Source organism: Xenopus laevis, chromosome 4L, assembly GCF_017654675.1.
Source record: "Xenopus laevis strain J_2021 chromosome 4L, Xenopus_laevis_v10.1, whole genome shotgun sequence".
NCBI lineage: Eukaryota > Metazoa > Chordata > Amphibia > Anura > Pipidae > Xenopus > Xenopus laevis.
This window is the reverse complement of record NC_054377.1, coordinates 43,281,048-43,302,501: the sequence shown is the minus strand read 5'-3', so window position 1 is coordinate 43,302,501 and position 21,454 is coordinate 43,281,048.

Below are 21,454 nucleotides of genomic sequence, written 5' to 3'. Positions count from 1 at the left end.
AACTCCGAATGCAAAAATCAAGACAAATTTTGGATTTTTCTTTATAAAATTTGACTTTTAAAAAAATCACAAATTCTTCTAAATTAAAACCTAAGGATGGAAAAGTCAGAATCTGAAAATCCGGCATCTCAGACCTGTCAAGGTTGCATATAAGTCAATGGGAGAAGTCACAATGATTTTTTGTGGGCTGGGTTGCGTACAATACCCCGAAGTTTTCGGAGTTTTGAGGTGAAAATTCCGAAAAAATCCGATTTTTTCCAACAAAGCTAATTTTCGGGAAAATTTAATAATAAATAAGCGTAAAAACCCAAGTGGATTTGAACGAAGTTTGTATCAGAAACTATTGAGTTAAATTCGGACTTTGATAAATAACCCCCTAAGACTTCGAATCAAACGAAATCGTTCGACTATTCGACCATTCGATAGACAAAGTACTGTCTCTTTAAAAAATACTTCGACCCCCTACTTCGGCAAATAAAACATACCGAGGCCACTGTTAGCCTATGGGGAAGGTCCCCATAGGCTTCCTAACAATTTTCTGATCAAAGGAAAATCCTTCGATCGATGGATTAAAATCCTTCACATCGTTCTTTCCTTCGATCGTTCGATCGTAGGAATTGTGGTAAATCCTTCGACTTCGGTATTCGAAGTCGAAGGATTTACATTCAGCAGTCGAATATCGAGGGTTAGTTAACCCTTGATATTCGACCCTATGTAAATCTGCCCCTTAGTTGATGGTCGAAGTAGCCTATTCGATGGTCGAAGTAGCCATATTCAACCGTTCGAAATTCGAAGTATTTTTTCTTCTTTTCCTTCACTCGAGCTAAGTAAATGGGCCCCTACATATATCTTTTAGGAATGGCTCCCTTTTCTAACGGAAGTGTTAGAGTTAATTCAAATAACTGACTCCAGCACAAACAAAATTTAACAAAATAACTGACTCCTACATGAAGGCAGAATGAAAAGAGACAGATGCCGAGAAGTGGAGAGTGAATGGTAACTTGATTATTTCAGAAATTGCCTTATTTTAGTATGATGCCACTTTTATTACATTTTCATTTTCACAATAGTTCCCCTTTCAGTCCTTTCCTTTTCATCGGTAGCTTTTCATTATTTGCTATGCTATTATATCTGCATGGATTTGGCCAGATATCAGTTGGGCAGGCCCTTGCAATGCCCACACTCAAGGTACTGGGTCTGAAGAAGCGGAGTTGGCAGCTTTTCGTAGGCTTAAGTTAACAACTGTGACACACAAGTTACATAATCTTTTTTTATAGTATTTTTGGGTGCAGATGAGCATGTCCCTTTAAAAAATGATACACACATTTTCAACACTGGTTGGTTTTATTAAGCATCAAGCAATTCTTCCTCATTCTAACCTATTGTTTTCATACTTATCCTTTCAGGAAAACACAATGCTTGCCTCCTGTGTCGCATAAGGCCTGGATAAGATATAATATGCTTATAAGTCAAATCATTGACACACACTTTGCTTATTTGCTTGTTGTCATATTACTAAATTGTCCATTTAAGTGGGTACAGCCACTGACACACAGTGCTAAGATGAGCTGAATGTGGGAGAATAAATGCAATATTTTTCTAAAGCATTACCATTAGTGATGGGTGAATTTGCATTTGCGAAACGGCTCCCGTTTTTTTCGGGCGAATTTTCACGGGCGTTTTGCAAATTTATTCGCTGGTGGCGAATCGCACAAATTCGCTGCGAATTCACCCATCACTAATTACCACTATGTTTAAAGAGCAGTATGAAAAATCTACATGAGACCCCTCAATGTTGTGAGTAAGGCTTTTAGGAAGTCTAACATTATTGAGAAATGTTAACTGCATTTAAATAAAAGAAGCTGTTTGCTTTATATATTTACTATACTTTGAATTGGATTGAAATGAGTCACTGCAAAATTTATATAGAAGATAAATCTTAAAAAAATGGCAATATCTAATCACATTTTCAATATAATGAGTCACATTCCTCACTAGACAGATTAAGCCATTTTCAGGAATATGGAATATAGGAATAGTACATTGTATCAATCAACAGTTTAACAGCTGGAATATCTGGCTCTTTACCAGCATATGTCTGTTAAAGAACAGTGTTACTAGAGGGCATACTAAAAACATCAGATCCTAATAGAGTACAACAGAGAGTGAAAGACAAACAATGGAAAACAAGACATATTTGGGGGAACGGGATCACAGTCACCACAATGTAATAAAGAAATACCATAAAGATAATTATAATATTGTCCAATGTAACGAGATTAGTCTGGCATATTAGAGGGGAAAAATGTTTTTGCAGGGACTGGCAAACAGTGCTTGAAAGGGAACTGAAAGAGTAATATGACAAGTAGCCCAAGGATAAATACTGAGGGCAAAATTACAATTACATAGAGAGAGGGAATCTAAAATATGAACAATACGTTTTTTATAATAGTGAGAGGCACATAAGTCAATTTCATTGTGGTACTTGAAGAGCAAAACTTTCCAGGCTTTTAATTTTAACAATCAAACAATGGATATCCTCTGCTGTGGAAAGGCAAGATTCATAGACAGACAACACGGTGCCTTTATTTAAGAAGGAAGTTCTATTACAACCTATGAATTATACAGTATATGTACAAATATATTGCTAATAGTGGGAAAAGTCTTTGAAGTCTTACTAAGCTACTTTGTTGACAATAAACATTATAGACAGTAAGTGAAGAGGGAGGCATTGGGGTTTTATGAAAGACAGAGCAAGACAAATCTAATTGATTTCTATGAGATATTAAAAAGAACAAAGAATTGCATTGGCGGTTCTCTACATGGATTTTATAAAGGCTTTTTTGATGCAGATAGGCAGAGATTATATCTAATGAAACAGTGAAAACTAAGTTGCATATTGTAGTATATTTAATTAAAAAAGACTAAAATAGTTTTATTGGCTTTAATAGTTGTATTGGCGCTGTATAGCTCATAAACAAAGCCTTACAAATTATATACTAAGGGTATTTAGATACAGCACATTGGCTAACTACAGTAATGTACCTTGCTGTATAAATGTGTGAAGGCAGCTTAGATTTGAGTCATTTAGATTGGCATGTATACGTATGGGGCCTATTCCCCTAATATTCATGTTAAAGGAACAGTAACATCAAAAAATGAAAGTGTTTTAAAGTAATAAAAATATAGTGCAGTGTTGCCCTGCACTGGTAAAACTATTGTGTTTGTTACAGAAACACTACAGCTGTTGTGTAGCAATGGGGGCAGCCATTCAAAGGAAAAAAGGCTAAGGTTACACAGCAGATAGCAGATAAGCTCTGTAGAACATAATGGTGTTATCTGCTATCCACTATTTAACCTGTGCCATATAGCCTATATTAAATTTCGGCCATTGCTACAGCTTGTTTATATGAACTATAGTAGTGTTTCTGAATAACTGCACAACTGCACAACTTTACCAGTGCAGGACAACAGTACATATTTGCATTACTTTAAAACACTTTCATTTTTTTGGTGTTACTGTTCCTTTAAGAACAGAATGCCTTTGCTTGATTCGTCATGGATAGCATCAAACTCACTCCCTAATCACACTGCCTAAAAAAGTCCCACTGCATCAATGCACATTTGAAAATACAAATTTCCCATGTTTAGCCATTTCCCTCAGTGAAAAAAGTTCTTCATTTTAGAGAATCCTGAAAAACGAACTATTTTGCTAGTTGGATAAAAAAGTTAAATACCCTGGCCCCCTTAGGTCTTAATGAAAATTGTCCTTTAACATGTTTACATTATATATATATATATATATATATATATATATATATATATATATACAGGGCTGGACTGAGAGTCCAAATAGGCCCTGGCATTTCAGGTAAAACAGGCCCAACCAGCCTACACAGAGGCCCAAACAGACCCCACCAGCCACTAAATACTGACTTTCTATGGGACCTTATAGCAGCCCCTCTGGAATTTGCCAGAACCCACAGATTGCCAGTCCGGGCCTGTATATATATATATATATATATATATATATATATATATATATATATATATATATATATATATATATATATTGCACCAACTCAGACCAGAGGAAGGCAACTCTGTGAACAAATTTTTTTTTAAAAAAAGTGCAACGTAAGGCACAGGTAGACTGTGATGGTGGAATAGCCCCCATATGTTCTTACCATATTTGAGTTTGAAATAGTAACAGGTTACTGTGGGTGGGTGGGTGGTATATAAGCAATTAGTAGGCAACAGAATGTAATACAAACTCATCATTTTCCAACTGCTATTATTTTTAAGGCCATTGTCCCTCCCCAAACCATAAATTAATGGTTTAGCTTTTTAATAGCTACATTAAGAAGGTTATTTACTAAACCTCGATTTTTTCCGGCAAAGGTTTTTTTGGACAATTTTTTGTGGGAAAAAAACCTCAAATTTTTCGAGATTTTTTTACCTCAAATCTGTAAAAAGTCAGAATCCAAAAATCTGCTTTCTCAAACCGTTCAGGGTCATGTATAAATCAATGGGAGATGTCCCTTTTACAATTTGAAGATATTGTGATCTGCATTGGGTTTCATCTGATAATCTGAAAAATCCAGGGTTTTCGAGTGATAAATTTCAGGTTTTCTCTCAATTTTATCGAGTTTTTTCCGATCCCAACTTTTTTGAGTTATTTTATTGATAAATAATATTAAATCGCGAATGGGAGTTTGGTCGAGCTTGGTTTTAAAAATATGAGACAAATTTGTATTTTATTAAATAACCCCCTAAAAATTGTGTTTTAGGGGGTTATTTATTAAAACTCAAATTTTTCTAGTCGGGCTTTTTGGGGGGAAAACTCAAATTTTTTGTGGAATTTTTTTTTATAGATACTGCAAAAAGCCTGAATCTGAAAATCCGCCATCTCAAACCTGTCGAGGTCGTGTATAAGTCAGATGTCCCTATCCCAATTTGAAGATATTGTGGTTTGCGCGGTTTGTGCAGGGTTTAGCCCGATAATCTGAAAAATTTGGAGTTTTCAGGCAATAACCCATTGGGTGATATTGAGCGATTCGGGAAAAAAGACAGAAAAAAATGTACAATTGGGGTTTTCATTCAATTTCATCGATTTTTTTCTTAATCCAGTTTATTAAAATTATTTTAATGATAAATAAGGCAAAATCGTGGATGCGAATTTGGTCAATCTTTGTTTAATAAAAAAAATTAGATCAATTCAGATTTTAGTAAATAACCCCCTTAATCCTTCCTGCATAATCAGTAGAATGATGCCTTCCAAACTGGTCCATTAGGGGTAAGAAGGTGAGATACTTAACTTTAGGCGACGTGCTACTCCCCTGATTGTTTATGTAAGTTTCTCACCTTGCTTTATATCTAAAATAGCACAGTATATTCAACTATAGACTGTAAAAAAAAAAGACAGTTACCTGACGATCATTTTCCATTCCGTTAGGAAAAAGAAGTATAAATATGATGGGTAAGGTACTGTAACTGACCTTCTAAATTCCTGATGCTGTAAAGGTAAGTAGAGATCCACCAGTCTTTCTAGTAGTCAGTATACTGCAACCGCAGTGTTATACCTTTAAAAAGCTCTGTTGTATCATCATTATCCTTTCAGCCTTACAGGATGAGTGTTATTCATTTGATTATTACAATATGAACTGCAGTTGGTATCACTGTAATATAATGACGTTTAATTGACATGTTACTGTAACATCAGTTGGACAATGCAGCTCTGGAAACTAAAAGTTCCCACATTGATAATGTCTAAACATTCCAGCATTAGACACGGCAAAAAAACAAATAAAAAACCCATTGACTTTAAGGGGCTGATTTATATAACGTAGATGCTAAACTGTCATTAGTGTAACAGTGTAACTAACAGAATTAAACTAATAGAATTTGTCTTCTAACAAATTAGAAAATTAAACAAAAGCTCTGAATAGTTGCTAATGACCTCAAAATATTTTACTAACAAATCACTAAAATGTAGGTGCAATAACTACAGTATTAATGGATTTTTATATAATAATCTGCACTGTAGGTTCTGGTGCCTCTTCTTTAGATAATTTCTCTCACATGGTTTAATTTATCTGATAAGATGCACTTCATCTAGAAAATACCTGAACATAAGAAAGATGAACTGAAGAATTAAATACAGAGCTCAATGCACAAAGTTTCCATTATACACATAGAAGATTATTGTGCAGGGCACAGTGCTATGGAAAAAATATATATTCATAGAAAATAGTTGAAAGGATAAATTACAGTGGAAAGTAGTGAGTAGCTGCAATTAGAGCTCTCAGCTATTGCTTTTTAAGCTCCAGTCACATGGACTAATTGTGGATGAACCACTTGTAGTTTGTCAGTGGTATGTTATATTGTCTCCTATGGGACAAACCACAATGATCTAATAATGTAGAACAGTCTTCTCCTAAAGCAAAAATGGAAGCCCTATCTGTATCCAGTTATAAATAATAAATCCAGTTTTAACAGAAACAAACTAAATCCTTTCTTGTATTCCAGTACCCTGCTTTCTTGTTAATCACATAAAGTAGAGGGAATTCTAGAAAATGTGCTCTTAAATTTTTGATTCAGATCCCAACTATAGACCAGTTTCTTCTTTATTGGGGCTTATTAGAGTAGTACAGGGTTTTGTTTTCAGCATATACAGTATGGAGCCAGGGGCATGGATAGACAGGACATTGCTTCAAGTGAGAAGACCCTGTGCAAAGTTGACTAGTATGTTAGTTGAATAGATAAACAAAAATGTTGGGGCAAGGCACTCTGATAGGCCACGCATAGATCAAACAAAAAAATGGGTAAAAATATGAAAATTGTATTTCTATAAGCATCGCTCGTCTAACGTGTTTTGTGTCACTGGGACACCTAGTCATAGGCTTTAGTCTTAGTATGTTAGTTAAAACCTGTATTCAGGGCCAGATTTAAAAAATTTGTGCCCCTAGGCTGCATGGCCCGATTGCCTTCTCTACCCAAGACCAGATCTCTCCTGCTAGCTTCCCCATCTCTCATGATCACCTCCTTGCACACCATCACAGCCACCCTCTCACACCTGCCGCCATTGCTGCTCTTTCTACGTGATCGCCTCCAGAGATGCAACCAGTAGGGTGACATACCGTCCCCAGGTTCTTGTTATCACATAAAATAGAGGGAATTCTGGGAAATTTGCCCGTAAATGTTTTTTTCACATCCCAACTATAGACCAGTTTCTTCCTTATTGGGGTTTATTACTTCAGGGTTTTGTTGTCAGCATATATGAAGCCAGGGTATGGATAGAAAGGAAATTGTTTTAAGTGAGAAGACTCTGTATAAAAGTTAGCTAGTATGTTAGTTGAAACCTGTATTCAGGGCCGGATTTAGAGAATTTGCTCCCCTAGGCTTGAATGGCCTGATCTCCCCATTTTTGCCTCCCTGCACACCTCCCTGCACACCATCACAGCCACCCTCTCACACCTGCCGCCATTACTGCTCTTTCTTCTACATGATCACCTCCAGGGATGCAACCAGAGGGCGACATACCTTCCCCAGGTTTTTGGTGCCCTAGGCCTGGGTATTTGGTCCTGCCCACAAATCCGGGCCTGCCTGTATTGGTAGGGCCACAAACAGATGAGATAAATATAGAAGGATAGGCATCTTTTTTCAATGCAGCAAAACACAGTAAAGGAGTGAGTGGGCAGTAAATCCACAATTAATGTGTATATAATTAGTAGATACTCAGAGGTTCTTGCATGATGCTGTGTATAAAACCATAGACCTCAATATATCTGACAGTTTGGGTAGCAATATAGGGCAAAAGGAGAGATGGGTAGGGAGAAAATTTAACAGATTATGAGGGATTAGATAGGGATTTTTTATTAAAAATAAAATCAACAATCCAAGAAAACAACTTTTAAAAATCCCAAATTAGCAAACCAAACTATAAATTAAGAAATCTAAAAATCAAATGGTAGCATCTCTGCTCTCCGAGGTTTTAAGCAATACAATTTAGGCAACCCCACATACATTCTTACTGGGCATGAAAATGGAGGCCATACACTTCAAACAATCCCATAAACTAGCTACACACATCCTGACAGCAGCAAGATCTCTCCTAGCAGCAAATTGGAAAAAAATCACAGTTACCTGGCAGGCAGCAGCTGATAACCAAGGTGAACTGGACCCGAGTGATGGAAAATATTAGAGACAGACTCCTTGATAGGAGCTATGAGGGGGAACTGGAGTGGTACCCATGGGCCCAATACATGGAAAAAAAAAAGAATCCGGACCTAACTCCAACGACTCTGGCACAGTCTGAGCGATGTAATTGATAGGATGTTGCCTGGTAATGTTACGCTGAAGTCAAATTGACTATCTCCCCCTGTATATGTTTCTTCTCTTTCTTCTTCCCCTTCCCCCCCTCAACCATCCTTCCTTTTTGCTTTATTTGAAATCCAGCTGCAAGTTTAGTACCGAAATGAGATAACCCAAGAGATCAAGAAAGTTGACAATACCATCTTTGCTTTATTTACACTGATTTCTTTAAGTCTTATAAGAAACAGTTCTCTCAGAATCTTTTTAACTGTCATTTATAACATCTCATTATCCATAAGAAAAATCTGATGACAGTAAAGATAATGAAAAGGGTCTCTTTCTCAAAAGGATGCTGCCGACTTACTACCCCATATGCTCTTTCCTCGTTAGTACCCCTACAGAATCTATTGACTCACAAACTAGACAAAGCCTGATCATAAATGGCCCGGGATACCGAACACTCGAATAAAATGCTCTGTGGTCTCCTCCTGCCCACACCCCTAGGGACAAAACCTATTAATGATGCGAAAGTAGCTCGGCTTCCCTCTCATGAACATCCTTCCCTGAAAAACCAGCCAATGCAGTATCAAACATTTTTCAAGGGAGCCTATTGCCATTCAAAAATGTTATGCAGTCAATGAGGGGATTAGATAGGAGGAAAGGTAGGGTAGGGAAAGGGCAAGAGAGGGATTGTAGGTAGGGAAAGTGGAGAAGAGAATGACAAAAAGATGCAGTATATCTCTGATTAAGCGCTGGCTAATCAGTAACTGAATAATGGCAAATGTGACTTTCTTTAAAATCAATATGTGTTTCATCAGATACATCCAAGTATTTCCGAGACTTCCCCCAAACCTTGTTTTTCATTGCCTTTTGAATAAAACTATATTATCTCATATAATGACTGCTTTCTACAGATGTGTGTTATATAACCAAAACATCAGTGTTTCTACTAGCAATTTGCATTTGCACTGTATTTAAAAGTAATGATACACACAAAATTACACATAATAAATTTAACATCTATACATACAACTTGACTCTATAACACCACTTAAGCATATTTTCAAGAGACATATAATTTTGATTGTAAGGGAGCTCTTGGCAGCAGAACAAAGTTGCACAAAGATTCGATATACATGGTAACCATTAGCTAGCATGTAGCAAATTATATCATTTTTTTTAAGTTCCACAGAATAAACTGATTATATAAACCAACAGAATCCACCTATATCTGAAAGTTCTTCTATGCATACTCTTCATCGCTTGAAACATTTGGGAGCCAAGACAGGTTTCTAGTACAATAAGAACTATGCAGGACCCAAGAGGCAAATAAATGCACCCAGTAATATCATACAGTACTCTATGCATATTAGCTTATAATAATCATGAGCTGCAGAAGAGAAAAGAGATTAAGGACTTTGCTTTCATAAACTCATTTTGCTCCATATAATTATATGCCTTGAAAAACTGTATTCAGTAACTGACTAAAAGACAAGCACTAAAGAAATAAAAATACAGTGTTTGTGACTTTACAAAATATCCAGGCAACTGCTAATTAGTATGAATATGTTGGAGTAATGAGTTAGTAGGTCTGAAAGATCACAATAAAAAGGGGGTTATCCTAATGTATTCATTTCTTTATTTCGTACTCTTCCACATCTGGAGAAGCCTGTTTGGCAATGATCTGCAGTGCATAAGTACCAATTCAAAGTTTAGATATTAAAGGGAAACTATCATTCTAATCTAACCTTGCATATTGTAGATCAGATAATGACCCCTGTAGATATGATTGCTATTGAAGTGTGCAATTATTTATGTCCTAAAAATCTCCAAATATGTACAAATTTCTGTTTAATTCTAATAGATATCAACGTGTGACTTTGCGTGGAAATTACACAGTAGGAATTATATGGGAGGTGATAAGGCATAGGATAAAACTACACATGCAATGAATAAATATATATTTACTTCATAATATTTCCATTAGACAAATGTCCATTAGGGAAATGTAAAAAAAAGGCTAAAAAATGTGTAAATATGTTCAGAATAAACAGCTTTTGTCTTTAGTTAAGCAAATTAAAGGAGAAGGAAAGTCATCCTGCACTTGGGGGTGCCAAATGTTAGGCACCCCCAAATGATTGTATTGACTTACCTGAAACCCCGGGCCGGTGCTCTTATCAGCAGAAAACTGCACTGACCTGGAGTTATACCAGTGAGCACCACAGAATGATCCTCTTCCGGCTTCTTCTTGCTTCAAAATTCTCGAGGTAAACATATGCACAGTTGAACGAAATAGCTGAGTTTTTAGTTAAAGTTCGTCTTTTTGTTCTATTGCGCATGCGCAGAAGAAAGCAGAAGATGGAAGAGAAGTGTTCCATGATTTTCCCTGGTATAATCCCAGGCAGGTGCAGTTTTCTGCTAATAGGAGCACCGGCTCGGGGTATCAAGTAAGTCCAGTGTCGGACTGGAACACCAGGGGCCTACCCAAAAATCTTAGACCAGGGACCCACCAAAATACCTTAGATCAGGGGCCCACACTCAGTACTATTATAATTCCTCTCCTCATGCAACCTCTATTCTGCTAGTCTCTTTTCTGTACATGCTATAATCTATTATTCAATCTATTTAGTCTCTTTGTTCTCATAGAAATAGGTAATGGCCATGAAATATGCCAAATGTTTTGAAGCAGGAGGGCCACTGACACCTGGGCCCACCCGGAGTTTTCCTGGTATCACTGTGGGCCAGTCCGACACTGGGTAAGTCAATACAATCACTTGGAAGTGCCTAACATTTGGCACCCCCAAGTGCAAGTTGACTTTCCTTCTCCTTTACGTAGTTTTAGTTGAATTTATTGCTTTCCAGTCTGATACCACATTGGTTTGTTAAACCTGCTATTTGAAACTTTTAAATTAAAAACTCATACATTGTCCACAACCGCATTTTCCAATTGCTACTATATTGTTGAACTTTTCAGCAGTCAATAAAAGTTGCAGTTTCTTTTAGCATCTATGCTGTAAAAAAAACAATACATTTATTCACTAAACAGAGTATCTCACAATAAGCAGTGCTGTGGAATTCATGGCACCCAGATATGTAATTAATGTTAACAGTATCACACCTGTTTTCCTGTAGTAACTATGTTACAAATAGAAGCATATATCGTATAAAATGAAGCTGTTGCTGATTCTAATTTAAGATATCAGGTGACTGAGTTTGAATATGTTAAAATACAGTATTAATCATCATTGCCAAGTGGTATTTATAGACTTTGCAGTATATTGCATTAAGAATTATTCACAGTACAATACTATATATATATATATATATATATATATATATATATATATATATATATATATATATATATATATATATATATATATATATATATATATATATACATATATACAAATATACAATATATATTTTTTATTAATTAATATATAATATATTAATTAATATGATATTTAAAAATTGAGAAGCCACTGCAATGCCAGTAAATTTACTGCATTAGTCCTTGTAATTGCTATGATGTGCTATGATATTGTGCTGTGTTTAAATCATCTAGGGATCACTGTCAGGATTTATATAGAGGTATAGGATATGTCAACCTGGACAGCTTGGTTTTCATAAGGGCTGTCCGGGTGATAGTTGCCTGTCCAGATTTCCAAATTACAAAAATTTGGACAGGACTGTAAGCAAATGATGCGGCAATCAGTCAATCGTCATGTTATAGTCCCGCCCATGACATCCCCCAGTCCACCCACAAAACATCACATGCATCACCTGGGACATCACCTACCTTGCCCCTGATATTACCCACCACACCCCCCACCCAAACTTAAAAGAGATCTAAACCCCCCACGTGATAATTCCCCAATGGCCCCCCTCCGCTGCCCCCCTCCCTGCCTCCCCCCTGCTGAGTGTTACCCCAGAATTGCATCCCCTGTAAGATTACTAAACGTACAGGCAGAGTGAGCACAGATGTGCACCTCATCACATTAAATCCAGCTGGTGAGTAGTACAGAAGTATATCTGTCCAAGAAAAGCCCTTTTTTTAATAAAGGCCTCTTAAAAAACTTCCCTGTTCGGTACTGTCTATTTGAAAATTGTGCATTCATACAGATTGCCCAAATTTAAGTGAAAATAGGATGGAGATGCAATTCCTCTAACTTCTAGATGCCCCATTTAACTCACTCAAGTTGGGGCATTGGTAGGCAATATTTTTACTTTGGACAGACTAACTGTGATCCTATAGAACCTGGTTCTGTAAAAACTGTCCTCCCAAGTGTCATACATGCCCATTTGTTTGGGCAGCAAAGTCAAAATGATTTATGGAAATAATTTATTGATTTAAAACTGAGCTACACTGTTCAAGAATAAAAGTGGAAATGTTATGTTTTCCTTTTTATTCTTTTGCAATCAAGACATTCTAGAGCTTTAATTATCTAGCCCATAGTTTCTTTACACTTTTAATTTGCAATGAAACACTCGCCTATCACTCACACTTTGCGAGAAAACATAGAAAAACTGAAATTTAAACAATATTGTTCTGAAGAATCATTAGTTATTTTTTTAAACACTTCTGGGCAATGAGTCAGGCTTAGTTGTTCTGAAGAACAAAGACACCCACACGAAATATACAACAACTTCACAAATATGATAATTAGCAGTTTCACAAATCCCGGCATGTGTTGGGTGAGAAAAGATGCTGAAATTATTTAACGTTTGCATTGAGTATGTAAGATCTCAGCTCAACGATATCCATAGCATATACAGTATCCAACACAGCCAGATCTGAATTACGAGGTACTGTGTAATCCCCTAAGCAAAAGTGACCCATATTAGGCATGGAATTAGGCCTAGGAAATACAACATTTCAGATGTTGTGCCTATCTTTTTAAAGGGGAGCTTTTGTGAAAATCGAAATTTAATATGAGCTTCATCATTCTAAAATAAGATTTTCTAAATACAATCAAATCAAAATTGTGACTAGTGATGAGCAAAATTTTGTGCATCAAAAATTTGACGCACAATTTGACGTGCTTCAAACATGTTGTTACCCATAGACATCACCGTATTTTGGCACATTTTTGCTGTGTCAGATTCGCCCATCACTAATTGTGATGCGTTTCTAAAACATTCAAGTTACACTTCAGTCTCTTCCATTCAGCATTTGTATCTCTTTATTCTGTCTTCATGCAGGAGTTGGGAGTCTGATTTTGAATGATAGTTAAGCCTACTACAGCCTTTGGGGGGTTCATTTTGTCTAGAAAATGTCTTATCGCTCACTTATTATAAATCACCATAAGTCTTGTTTCCCTTCATGCAGGCTTTGTGCCAAAGTTGGTTATTTTGTTACATTTTGTTTGTGCTGGAGTCGGTTATTTGAGTTAGCTCTATTGCATCTGCTAAGAAAGGGAGCCCCCCCAAAGATATATTTGTAACTTGTCAATAAAAATCTGACACCCAACTCCTGCCTGAAGACAGAATGAAGAGAGACATATGCTGAGAGAGGGATAGTGATTATAAAATTGATTATTTCAGAAATTGTGCAGAAATTTTAATTGACTATATTTAGAAAGTGTCTTATTTCAGTATAATGAAGCTTATATTCAATTTTCATGATGGTTCCCCCTAAATACACACATGACTATATAATACATACACACACATATAAGCATAACAAAATTAATTAGCATTTGTTTACATGACTGTGTTAAGCAGAGCTGTGTTTAAAAGGGACAAGAGCAGGCACATGTGTGTCCGTCCACCTGTCAGTTATCTTTTCCCTAACTTGTATGACCCGTCTCCCAAAACATGTAAGTAAGAGCATTTTATTGTAAGATAAATATTTGTTATTTCACGTGTTAATACACGCTTGGTGATATTCTGCATTTTGGAATGTTCAAAAGCTGCATTTGCACAATGTGTAGTTTATATAGCATTTCTTAGTTGCTGGAATAAATTCCCATTTAATTAGTCTATAAAGGTACCCCACAAATTGTTATGGTTATCACAAGGCAGACTTGTCTATAAATACTGATTTGTCAGGATGTAACACCCTCCCTTGAGCTTAACAATTCATAACAGAAAATTCTTGTAGTTCACAATACACATACAGTATATAGTGACACATACAAAGAATCATATATTGTGAACATATTGAAAATTTTTTGCTGGCTATTACGTTTAATAATCTAAAAAAAGTCATTTTGCTTAAAGCAATTCATAGGCACCCATGTCTGCTTCATCCAAAGCTTATTCTGGTACCGTTTCATTAGAATAAACAACAAAACCTTCATGTGGCTAAAAGTGGCCCTAAAAACAGTTTTGGAAACTGTACATTGTGTCAACATACTGTGCTTCTTGACGCAAATGCACATAACCTATAATTAGGAGAAATGATTGTGTCACTGTGTGCTCATTTGGAGTGTGGTACTCACTGGGTGCTGTTGGGTGCACTAGGGAGGTGGTTGTTGGTAATCTAACTTTTTAAAAAATACGAAATATGAATAAAGTGTACCTGCGTTCATAAGGGGAACTAAGGGGCTTCTGCACTTGTCATAGGGGCAGTCATATATGAGCCTCTTTTATTATTGCCCTTGATCCATTTCCTACTTACCTACTTATATTATTTGATCAAAAAGACCTGACTATTGTTTCCTGGTGACAACTGCCATGTCAGACAATTTGGATAGTTGGTTCAATGCTATGGACTTCACTTTGTGACCATTTAAAGGAATATCAAGGAAAGAGTCGGAAGAGTTTATGCAGGTTCAGTAAGAGCTTGATCAAGGCAGAAATTAAGTGATTATCGGTTATTTTTGTAATTATTGTTTAGTAAGGCAAGTAGGAAATCCAAAATCTTAAAGAGGAATTAACTGTCACTTGTATTTAAGATCTATGTGTACCACTTCAGACTGAATCAGTTGTCAGCTGTATTTATTAGGTCCTATAACTGACTTCTACCTAAATATTGTGTTCTATAAAAAAACAGAATTTAATGTACAGCCTTCAGACCAGTCCCTGGATCAACTTGTACTATGAGCTATCTTCCATAACCAGGTATTCCCTCACTTTCAAAATCACCCTTATATTTTTGGTTACCTATCTTAGCCAAATAAAGGGTATAAGTAACCTGTGTATTTTTATAACCTAAGTATAAACCTTATACATGTATTTACGATTAATAATATGTTTGTCAGGAACTCATTCCATTCCAACCTTTGTTTATCATTCATCTGGTACAGTAAAGTGGATTTTCCTTTTATTAGTATTAGTAAAAATGCAGAATAGAAACTTTTTTCAGTTGTGATATATGTGATATATGATATATGCATTAAAACACATTTTGCAAAAATGCACCAAATCATAATTTAGAGATAGAGTTAATACATGTACAGTGTAGTAGGTTTAGATTAAAAGTTGCATTAGCCTGTTTTTAGCATCAGTGAAGTTCTCAAAATTGTTCCTTTGGACAAGACTTAGAATCAGCGGTGTGTAATGATATTTTAAAAGTATACCACTGTAAATTTTGGGTAGACTAACACTTAAAAATATCTGAAACATGTGCTAAAAGCACATTATGAACCTGTGTAAATAATATATTTGTCAATTAATTCAGTAACTATACATTTAGGGCCCAATGTAAAAAGTGTTACAGTTTTTTACTACTTCCTCCATTTAGCCTGTTCTTTCTGTGTTGGAAGTACACATTTAATAAAAGCAGCAAATTTAATCGAATCCTATTATTTTAAAGGCATATCAACATATTCAACCCGATTATAAACTGGAATTAAATTAATAATAACTTCTCCCACTTTGTCAAAAATATTTTCATGAGAAGAAAAAAAATGTCCATTAACAATAGATACTGCTCTGATTTACCTTGCAAACATTGTGTAATACACTGTTAGCAGTGTTGTGGGATAAAAAAAAAAAAAAAGATAATGTACAAAGAACATTAAAGGAGAAGGAAAGGTAAAAAAGAAGTAATCCTTATCAGAAAGGTCCATCTAAATATACCAGTAAACTCCCAAAGTAGTGCTGCTCTGAGTCCCCTGTCAAAAGAAACACTGCATTTCTTTCCTTCTATTGTGTACACATGGGCTTCTGTATCAGACTTCCTGCCTTCAGCTTAAACCTCATTGCCCTGGGCAAGAGCATGCTCAGTTTGCTCCTCTTCCTCCCCCCTCCCTTCTCTACTGTAATCTGAGCCCAGAGCAGGGAGAGACTCAGGCAGGAAGTGATGTCACACCACATTAATCCTGCAGCTCCTATTCTAAACAAACAGAGAGTTTCTAGAGCTTTTTACTCAGGTATGGTAAAACATTCTACAGAATAAATATAGCATTCTAGCTTGCACTATTGCAGCTAATCTATTGGCAATAAAATGCCTCCGTAGCTTTCCTTCTCCTTTAAGGATAAAGGATTAAGACAAACGTGTCATAGCTATTAGAAAATTAATTTGTACCTTACTTCACATGCAGCTTTACACAAGTAATTTTTGTTAATAATTAACCTGCCTTTTCACATATTTTAAATAAAGCACAAGGTTAAACATTGAAGGTAAAATATCTTTCCCTGAATAACATAACATCAATACAGCAAATGACTGAAAAACACAGAATTGACCTTTCATCAAAGCTTTCATTTTTTTCTATGGTTCATGTCATTTTTGGTCATAGTTAAAAGCATTTTGTTGCAAATGATTAATACACACACATCTGTGTGGCAGGACATAGATTAACAACAAGTTGTCCTATAAGCAAGAACAAAAGAAACTTCATAATTGCATTTCATTTATCAAACCTTTATTAGACTTTTGTCTAAAATCTACTCTCCGTGCTGTGAGAAATGGCTTGTGTCCCAACTTTTATGTATTTTATTGGAAGGAAATGTAGAAGAAGTGAAAAGATGTATATCTGGCATCATTTGTTGGCTACAAGCAAAGCTCTTTAATAACAAATTGTTAGATCGATTGCTATTAAAACAAGGATTAAATTACAAACTATCTTTTGGATATATTCACTGACGTTTGAGTGTATGGGCTGTGTCCCACAAAGAAGAACATCCAAGTCCTTCTCTCTGAACACATGGCCCACAGCTTTTTGGTTATATGCCCACACATCTCAAATTGCCCACATAAGCAGTTCTATCATATCCTTGAGAATCAGAATTCAATATAATTCAAAACAAAACATTTTTAGCACCTCCACAAACTTTGGACAGAATCATCTGTTCAGGGGCGATTCTAGGCATTATGCCACCTGAAGCGGCCTTCCTTTGCCGCCCCGCCCCTCCCCACGACACTCACCTTTAGATCACCGGAGAGGGCGGGGGCGGTCCATGAAGCTTAGTATAGAGAGCACAATTGCGCTCTCTGCACTAGAAGAGCCAAATTTCCGGGTTGAAAACCGGAAATTCGGCTCTTAGTTTCCAGGAGCGGCATTTTTGCCACCCCTGGCAACTAGGGTGGCTCTGCCGCCTGAGGCGAGTAGCTCAACTCGCCTCATTGGTGGAGCGCCCCTGCATCTGTTCCTAACAATTATAGTGAAATTTTGTACCCCCTCGGTCTGCTGGCTTTTTTCTACAATTCTGGAAGGATTTTAACTGAATAATTGTGTGCTTATAATACATTCTGAAACCAAAGGTTGATATAGCACTAAATTGTGTTTATATGTTTATAAATTTCTGTTATTAGATGAACAGATGCATGTTGCCTTCAAAAACCAAAGCTCAGATTTTGCTTAGTAGGTGCATTTAATTGCAAAATTTCCAAAGGTAGAGGACAGTAAGGTTCCACAGGCAACCTGAACTTCTGCTAAATTACATTCCACATAAGAGGCTTTAATGCAAAAGATCATTAATAAAATTCCAGTTATAATCAAACCATCTGCAGAAATATTTTCAACAACATTGCACATAAATATGAAGGAGAGGGCGAGAAATAGGTATGCAATGAATAAGCAGAGCATGAATGGAAAGAGAAAAAAATGATTACTTGAGAAAGCAAGCAAGTAGTCTACAATTTTACATGGAATTTTGGGTTTTCAACACAAGTTCCTGAAAATATTAAAGGAAAACTATACCCCCCAAGCAATGTAGGTCTCTATAAAAAGATATTGCATAAAACAGCTCATATGTAAAATCCTGCTTCATGTAAATAAACCATTTTCATAATAATATACTTCTCTAGTAGTTTATGCCATTGGGTAATCATAAATAGAAAATTGCCATTTTAAAAAATAAGGGCCGCACCCTGGGATTGTAGGATTCACTGTACTCATAAACATACCAACAAACTATACATGTTAGGTCACATGAGCCAATAAACAGACAGAGTTGTGTCTTTTGCTTCCACACTTCTTCCTGTTACAGTTAGAGTTGAAGTATTTCTGGTCAGATGATCACTGAGACAGCACAGAGACCATCACGAAATGGTGGCTCAAGGCAAGAGATATATTCCAGTTTGGTGAGATTCTTTAATATGCCACTTAATATGATATGAACTATCTGTTGCTTAAGTGTTCATTTGGGGGGTATAGTTTTCCTTTAACTGAAAGAAGGTTGACAACAACATAATTTTATATATGTTTTTTAAATAGTCTTTGCGACCATATAAAATATTTGTTTGTAGAATAAATACACGGTTGACAATATGTATTACAATAGGTATTACAATAGGCAAGGAATATGATAATAAAACATGTAATCCATGTTTCATACAAAGAATTTTAAAGTTGAAGCTTGTATGACAATATGGTTCCAAGAATTTCCACTGTGAGTCAAGACTAGAGCTCAAATAACTAAGGTGATCATGTAAACCAAAAAAAGATCCTCTGAACATAAATCCATATTAATATTTTGAAGGACATTAAGATTTTGTCCAAAATCTACAATCCCCCACAACAGTGATTGTTTGTCTATATATTCCAATATATTTAAGTTAATAAACTCTAATGTTCCTTTGGATAACCACTTGCTTTCAACTAGTTTATTAAGAATTCTAGTTTTATATCTCATTCTGCATTTTATTGGGACTAATTTGCAGGTAAGTTGCGGGCAAAACAACCCCTGTACTATAATGTAAATATGTTTAAGGTGAGTACAACTTTCCTTTTTGCTGGGAACTACACTTTACAGGGAATTAAAGAGAGACAGTGAAGCAGACATGAGCTATTGTCTTCTGTGTGATGGTGGGGATACTTGGTCATAAAAGGGAAAACCTGAACCTTTCCCTTTTTGACAAAGTGCGTTATAAATAGTGGAAACCCTTCTATTGTAACTTTATCTTTCTAATGAAACTAAAAACGTTTAGGTGATCTCACTGATATATTGCACATTTGTCTGTCCATTTCAGTTTTCAATTGAGCAGGTATGCAAAAGTTCATATGTACAACTTAGTATGTGGCTGTTGGAGCACTAGAACAAGAACCAGTTTAATAATGGTGAAGAAGGAAATGCTTTTGTAGAGTAACATTGTAAACCATTATCTAAATATGCTATTTGTTCTTAAAGAGGACCTGTCACTTACACATAAAAAGCTGCATAATGAAAGTCCTTTGCAAATTAAACATGAAACACAAATTATTTTTTCATTAAAACATCCATACCTGTCATAAAGGTGTTTAAATATTTGAACTGTCAATAAAACATTATCTATGCCTGAGGCATAGAGGTGGGGCAGTCAATTACTTTCACTTTCCATTCAGCACTTCCTACATATCACTGCACTTCCTACATTGTCCCTTCCCTCCCCAGGCCCTATAATTATGTAGGACACTGTGTATGGGCATTAGGTTCTTCATTCTCTGCTTACACAAGATGTTGGGACGATACAAAATTTATCTAAATAACAGTGTCCACAAAATGGCTGCTGCCTGCTTGGTGTGATAGTGTAATTCCAAGAATGATTAATTATATGAAAGAAAAGAAAAATAAGTAAGTAAAGTTTATTTTGCTCAACTAACATGATAGAAACAAATTTAGAACTGTTTCTTACGGTGACAGGTCCCCTTTAAGGGCTGGTAGGCACTGAAGCTAAATTTGTTATGACCCCTAGCCCCACTATGTGACAAGAGGTAATGGCATTTAATCTACATTTTTGACATTCCTCAAGCTTTCCAACTTTAAAGTTGGTTAAAAGGTTCAGCAATTTTTAATTACTCCCCAAAAAAGCTAAAACTTATTTTGTGAATAACATTATAATTAAGCTTGCCCATAATTTATTCAGCACTTCCCACACAACCTAAAATTAAACTGTGTTAAAGTATTACTTGTTAAAAAAACAAAGTACTTTTCCAAAGTCACAGCTTCAGTCCAACAACATGGTGCATTAATAGTTAGAACATCTCACATTCAAAGGTTGTTAGGTTATCTGTAATTTTTATATTGTAATGTAGAAAAATTGAACTCTGAGACATTAGACCCCATTTGACTTTTTACATAATGATGCATGTACTTTATGGTACATGGACAGCGTTGGCTAATCTTCTTCTCCATCTCAGTATGTTTCATAGAGTCTACCCATTGTGCTTAGACTGAACTGCCTTCCTGTTATTTAGATGCTGTGTTCAGTAATTGGTGATGAGCAAATTTTTTCACCATGGCGAAATTCCACATTTCACCATTTTTGGTGAAACTGGGACAAAACTTAACCACAAAAAATTTCACAAATTCACAATGCATTTGATTTTAATGTATTTGGAATGAGAAAAAAAATGCCCATTGACGATGCATTTGGAGTGAGCAAAAACTGAAGAAAAAAAAAAGGCAATTGAAAAAAAGTTGCCCATAGAGTATAATATATTTTTTTACAAAAAATGCAGAGACAAAAACGTTGCACATAGACTTCAATACATTTCGAAAAATTTTCAGTAGTTTCACGAATATTTCGGCAAATTGAAACAGGGCAGATTCACTAATCACTAGTTATAATAACAATAACAATAACTAGTTATAATAACAATACCACCCTAAGTATGATGTTGTGATGGTTTTCTATGAAGTTTCCAAATTTTGGCTCAGAAGATGAAAACGCATTTATATTCCCTACTCTTATGTATATCAAATGGTTCACTTGTCCTCTAGGAAAAGCCAACAATCTACAGTCCCGATCAATAGTAGAAGAATATAG